This window comes from Euprymna scolopes, chromosome 27, assembly GCF_053919585.1.
Source record: "Euprymna scolopes isolate OS-2025 chromosome 27, ASM5391958v1, whole genome shotgun sequence".
NCBI lineage: Eukaryota > Metazoa > Mollusca > Cephalopoda > Sepiida > Sepiolidae > Euprymna > Euprymna scolopes.
In genome coordinates, this window is record NC_136508.1 from 97402063 (window position 1) to 97409082 (window position 7020).

General features: G+C 34.7%; 1 pseudogene; it reads left to right on the plus strand.

Annotated features, from left to right (window-relative positions):
* The first annotated feature begins 544 nt into the window (after positions 1–544).
* Positions 545–655, plus strand: LOC145249211 (U2 spliceosomal RNA; annotated as a pseudogene).
* The last annotated feature ends 6365 nt before the right edge of the window (positions 656–7020 follow it).

Below are 7020 nucleotides of genomic sequence, written 5' to 3' on the forward strand. Positions count from 1 at the left end.
AAAAAACTAGATAAAAACGAGAAAGGACAATATAACGTTCAAGATTTCGTGAGAGACGTGGATAACGTTCGGGATCACATGCAAGGCGTGATAGACGCTCGAGAAGACGACCACGGGGCGGGCGTTACAACGATAAAGAGAAAAAAGGAAATAAATGTTGTTGTTGCAAAGAAGAAGCGAGTTGAAGTTATTTCCTATTATTTGTATTGGTCTCCTTTGCAATGGAAGCTGGACACAAGGTGTGTTAATTCCTAGACAACGTTACAGGATGTTTGCTGTGCTAAGCAGAACTGACTTCTGGAGTACGGTGATGTACTTGATTCCCAAAGAGTTCAACTGTTTCTCAAGATCATCTGAAATCACGCCAAACGCACCTATGACGATTGGCAGAAGGGAAGTTTTCTTATTCCACAATCTAGCGATCTCCACCTTCAGTTTCTCATAGTTCCGTAGTTTCTCATTCTTCATGCCTGTTAAGTTCATGTCATTTGGGAAAGCTACATCAATAATTTGACGTTCATTGGTATTTTTTTTCACAGCTACAATATCTTGGCCTTTTGGTCAAGATCAAAGTGTAGTATCTGTTCTTCAGATACTGCATTCGGCGGAAGAGAAATCCTTCACGACTGAGACAATTTTTATTTTTGTACCTTTTCTCCACGTTAAAAAAAAAACGACCCTGGTGTCTAACTCTGTCCCGTGGGGAGGCATAGTAAATAGGTACAATATCTGGTTTCCTGAGAGTAATCTCTCGGTTACACTGAATCATGAAACCCCAAAGAATCTACACGTCCTCATTTTCTACTACCCCTTCTGGGTGATGTTGAAACAACTTGTCCTTACTTTTGACACAAATTCCAGTGCAGATTTGCACATACTTTGCCATGGCATCGTCTGTACTCTTTGTCACCAAGTGTAGAACACGCACTAACAATGTGTGGCACTGTTTCAAGAGATATACCAAACAACGTGCACTTATCAGAACAGTTTTTCCCATAGATGTTTTTATTTATTGTATTTGTATTTAGGGCCTGTTCCTGAGCAGCAAATATAAGATTTTCTGTCTCTCCTTCCAAGTCAACTTTAGACAGAAAATTCTACATGTCCTGACATTTTTGTGTCTTAGTATCTCACTCAAACTGACCATGAAGTTTCATTCTTACCAACTTAGCCAACTTTTCTGCTTCGATTATTTTCTTGTACTTCTGCTTATCTTCCAATGAATCTTCATCTAGCTCTTCCTCGTCGCCACTGCTGCAAGTAGCACTTCATGACAAGTGAACACTTCTAAGCTCTCCCCCGGCACATTCTTCAATCGAAATCAGCCCTCTTCCTCCTTTCTTCCTTGTGATATACAGTCTGAGCACATTAGAATTTTGGTGAAATGCTCAATACTTGACTTACAGCCAAGTGTGTATCGCTTTCCAAATTTTTCTTTTCTTCGTGTGTCCATTTTACTAGACCCCTGAGGCACACCCGCATTTATATCATATTGTTTAGATGTACGAACGTTGAGAACAGCCTGGATTCTTCTCTTATTTAAGAAGGATTGAATTAATTCGTCCAGTAATACTGCATGATCTGATATATCTAGGGCTACCGCTATATCATCCCCTACTTTGTCCAGTATACGGAATATACGTTCAGAGATTACAGTTAGGATATCTGCTGTAGAACGAGTTTGCCTAAATTCATATTGTTGGTTGGTCAGAAGTTTATCAGCTGTAAGTTGATGGACTAGAGCTTGACCTGTATTGTGAAACAAATGACGTGCCTCGGCGTGAGAAATGCGGTCATTTATGCATTTTTAATTACTCTCCAGCTATTTACTTAGATTGTTTATTTGAAACAGCAAGTTATACCAGATAATCCAACAAACAAGAAACGACTATATTTACGTGACTCAACATCGTGCTGATAAATCCATCACGACTATCCAGAGACATTCGTTCTAATTTTTCGATTGCTTCCATAATTTCTGTTATCTGAAAACGCAACAATAAGAACTTCCACCTTTGCTTCCCAAAACTTTTATCTGTGTCTAAACTTAAACGTAGATTCCATGAACAAAGCTTCTTTCTTAGAACTTAGAACTGCACGCCTGTGAGACACTCTTCCGTTTGCCTGCTTTCCAGCTGACTACAGGTTGAAAGCGGCTTTAGTCTCAGTACATCTACTACGTTGGAAGCAATAGAAATAGTGATATCTGTACCTAATGACAGCACCACTGGGGGCAGTTAGTTTTTGCTGGATTTTTTTGAAGGTATAGACCGATACATAACCTCCAAAAAATTTCAGCAAAAACCTAACAGCCAACTGGAAAGTAATGTGAAATCATCGTTATTAATGAACTTTGTATAACCCATCTTAAGTAAAGTGTCCCCTCTCTATCATAAGTAATGACTGTCCCCTCCGTGAAACAGAACCGTAATACGTATAATTGTTTTTTCTCCCTCATCATCTATCGTGTATATGTACCCGTCATCTTAAAAAGACCCCATCCCTATGCAACATAAGACCAACTCCTATAATATTTTTTGTAAAAAAAAAAAGAAAATCGTCAAATGAAGGGAAAACATAACCAAATTATGTATTCGAGTTACTACACAATTGGGTGTAGATTGTTGAAATTTAAAAACAGTATCACAGTAAAGGAAGGAATAAGAAGATTGCTAACCATTTTCAAGACTGCCAGCAACCATTGTAAAAAAGTAATAAAGAACGCGAGAGAGTTGTATGCCCATTCCGTCAAGTCCAAAGGAGTTGAGCAGCGGCCACCAGTTTTGGCAAATACCAAACAGGGATCTGAACAGAAGCGTGTGCTCTATCCAAACCATCATCAATGGACGTAAGGTAATCTCGTCAGTATCAGACAACGCCAAACTCTTTGCCAAAAACTTTACAGCTAATTATACCCTATGCGATAAAATTCGCCAACACCCGTACTTCCTTCTGTATCAGAAAACACGCTATGCGACATACAAATATATGTGCGTGATGTTGCCAAGCTAAGCAAAAACCTTGATTCTAGTAAAGCAACTGGCCCTGACGGCATTCCAATTATAGTGCCGAAAAAGCTTCAACCAGAACTAGCTTCCATACTTACAAAGCTGTTTAAGCGTTGTCTTAAGGAGAATTGCTTCCCAACACCCTGGAAAACCTCATCAGTATGCCCTGTATTTAAAAATTCAGATGATCGGTCATCTCTCTCTCAGTACAGACTAATAAGTCTCCTCTGCATGAGTAAGTTACGGAAATCTGTGTTAGATAAAGAAGTAGTCAACTACTTCAGCAGAAATAACCTCCTCAGTGACATGCAACATGGTTTCCGTTCTGCTAGATCTACAGCAGACGTGCTAACGGTTATATCTCATAGGATTAGCGAATCTCCAGGCAGAGGTTGCCTTACTAAGTCAATTGCTCTTGACATATCAAAAATAGGGTATGCCATAAAGGTCTACTCCACAAATCTCCAGTTACGGTGTAGCTGTAAATGTCTTCTCAATTATTAAATCATTTTTCTCTGATAGGTTAAAAGAATAGTGGTTGATAAGTAGAAATCAGAAGCTCACCGTATTAATGCTGAAGTCCCTTGGGGGTTTATTTTGGGCCCAACTCTCTTTCTGACTTACATCAATGATTTCCCAAATCAGATTCTAAGATCATTCGTAGACATTTATGGTGACAACACTACCATCTATGACAACACATCAAAGACTGTAACTGACCAAATTCCCGTTGATTCTCTCTCCTTTCAGCTGGAACACATGGTACAATGGGGAAAAAGGTGGCTAGTTAATTTAAGGCATCTAAAACCAAGTTTTTATCTTTATATCGGCAACGCTCTGATCCCCGTCTGGCATCAATTGAAATGCATGGCTCTCGTCTTGGAGAAGCTGAATGTTTTGATAAGCTTCTAGGTTTGACTTTTACTCCTGATCTGAAATGGACCACGTACATCAAATTTGTTGCCAAGGTCGCTGGAAAAATGGAGAGATCCTTTTACCGTTCCAGTGAATGACTCACTGCCGATACCTATATGAGATGGTACGTCCAAGGTTTGAGTACTGTTGCCACATCCAGGCAGGAGCTGTTCGAAACACACTATCCTGCCTTGGCAACGTTAAAAATAGACTTCGTAGCCTAGTGAGGAATGCCCTTTTCTCTTCCCTGCAAACTCTTTCCCACAGAAGAGACGTTGCGAACTTGTCTCTGTTTTATCGTTATTTTAGTGGGAAGTGCTCGACTGATCTCCAATCTATAGTCCCTTCTCGCCAAACTTTCACTAAAACACTTGTCTAGCTGAAAACACTATCAATAATTTCCCCCACTCTTCATCTGTACATAAACCTAAACGTAGATTTCATGAACTCTCTTTCGTTTGCCGGCTTTCCAGCTGACTAGAATATGGTCGTCTTCAAGTCCAACGTAAACAAGTTCTTGATGAACCGTTCCCCTTAAGTAATCCAATTTACCAAATTTCCACTACTAACGATTTCTATGGTATTGTCCCATTCACTATTATTCACGCATTAACCCTTATCCTTCAGTGGCTTGATAAATTATAACTTTTATGTAAAAAAAACTGCCCGTCTGTGGAACACTGTTCCGCTGGCCTAATTCCCGTTTGAATACAACATAGTAACCTTCAAATCCAATGTAAACAAGTTCTTCTTGAGTCATCCCCATAAATAATAAAATTCAACCAAATTTACACATTAACGATTACTACGCTGCCACCTTACATTCATTAATCTTATCCTCGAGTGGCCCTCTGTCCTTAATAAGTGGTGATTTCCAAGTAAATAAAAAAACGAAATGAAGTCAGGTGAAGTAATTGCATTGACTACTATACATTTTTTACCCCTAACCCTCGAGTGGCCACTGGGCCTTGGTAATGGTGACTCCTATGTAAAAAAATGTTACTAAGTTCGACATAACAATTAAGTAAATAACATTGGTTTTAGATGAAATTCTAGTTTTCTATTTTTGATTTACGTCTATATTCCGAACCATCAACCATATTTCTTTTTTTTTTGTTTGTTTTTTTGTTTTGTTTTTTGTTTGTTTTTTTTTCTTGTTTTTTTTTTCTTGTTTTTTTTTTCTTGTTTTTTTTTTGTTTTGTTTTTTTGTTTGTTTTTTTTTCTTGTTTTTTGTTTGTTTTTTTGTTTTGTTTTTTGTTTGTTTTTTTGTTTTGCTTTTTGTTTGTTTTTTTTTCTTGTTTTTTGTTTGTTTTTTTGTTTTGTTTTTTGTTTGTTTTTTTGTTTTGCTTTTTGTTTGTTTTTTTTTCTTGTTTTTTGTTTGTTTTTTTGTTTTGTTTTTTGTTTGTTTTTTTGTTTTGTTTTTTGTTTGTTTTTTTTTCTTGTTTTTTGTTTGTTTTTTGTTTTGTTTTTTGTTTGTTTTTTTTGTTTTGTTTTTTGTTTTTGTTGTTTTTGGGGGGTTTGGTGTTTTTTTGGGGGCTGTTTTTTGTTGTTTTTTTTCTTGTTTTTTCTTGATTTTTTTCTTGTTTTTTTTTCTTGTTTTTTATTTATTTTTTTTCCTTGTTTTCTTTTTTTCTTCTTTTTACTTTTTTCTTGTTTCTTTTTCGGTTAAGTTAAAAAAAATCAGAACTCAAAAGTTAAGAAGCCAGAAGTGGACTCGGTGTACCTAAACATGGAACGGAAGTCATTAAGCATGAAACGAAATTAAGTTATTATTATTGTTGTTTTTTGAATGACACAAGAAGTGTTAATAAAAAAAACTTTCATGCATTATTTATGACAAAATTTCATTTATTTATTTATTTTAAGAAACTGATTTTATACAAATGTTTATTTTTATAACTCAAGTTTCATTCCTTATTTATGTCAATATTTTTTTATAAAACATGTGAAAAACATAAATATATTATTTCAAAAAGACACCGTTTATAGAAATGTACATAATAAAAGTTATCATTATTATTTTTTCGTTTATAGAAATGTACATAATAAAAGTTATCATTATTATTTTTCCGTGATAATAAAAATGTTAAAACAAAAACGAATTATTTATAGAAGTGTAAAAATGAAAGATTATTATTTTTATTGTTTCATAAAAGCAAAAGAAGTGTTAAAACTAGAATAATTTTTTGAATTTCGATATAGTTTCGTATTTCGTTTCATGTTTAGTGACTTCAATTCCGTTCCATATTAAGGTAAACATTCCAAAATCCACTTCCGGCGTCTTAACTTTGAATACTGATTTTTTTTTCACTTAACCTTTCCCGCCCCCCCCCCTCATAAAAAGCAATAAACTTTTTGTAGCAGCGAACGTGCCGCCACGAGTCGTTTTCATTGTTTCGCAATCGTTTCAAACGATCAAACGACGTTGGATTTTCTAGAGAAAAAAATACTTTTTTCTAATTAATTAAGTCGGTCAAGGAGCAACACTCGCTTAGTTAGAAAATGTAAAAACAAAGATAAAAAAAGGGAAGAATGTTCTCACGGACAAATAAAAAATAATAGCATAAAAATAAATTCGCGCCCAACACGGACACGACAAAGATATAAATAAGCTGAAGAAAAAAGGGAAATTATATATTTATCTTCCACTCCATAATAAAGAGTAAAGACCTATGTGTGCTTATATATATATATATATATATATATATATATATATATATATATATATATATATATACATATTTAGTAATGTGATTGATAATTTAAAAATCAAATTATAATTAAATTAAAAATCCGTTTCATAAGAAGGAACAACAACAAAATCAATTATTTGTACGATCGTTTCGGAAAACAATGTTTTTATTGTGGTAGACATCAAGTTACGGACAATAATTATTACATATAGTTTTTTATTAAACAAGGTTTCCTCATCAGCAAATATTGGAAAGGGTGTTTATTAAATGTAAAAGACACCATAAATAAACCTAACATTAAAGTAAGGCATATGTATCTGGAAAAAAATAAAATAAAGGTATGGATTTAAAACTTGATAAGAAAATTAATATGAGTTAGGGATAGAAATAAAATAGAGTAAAAT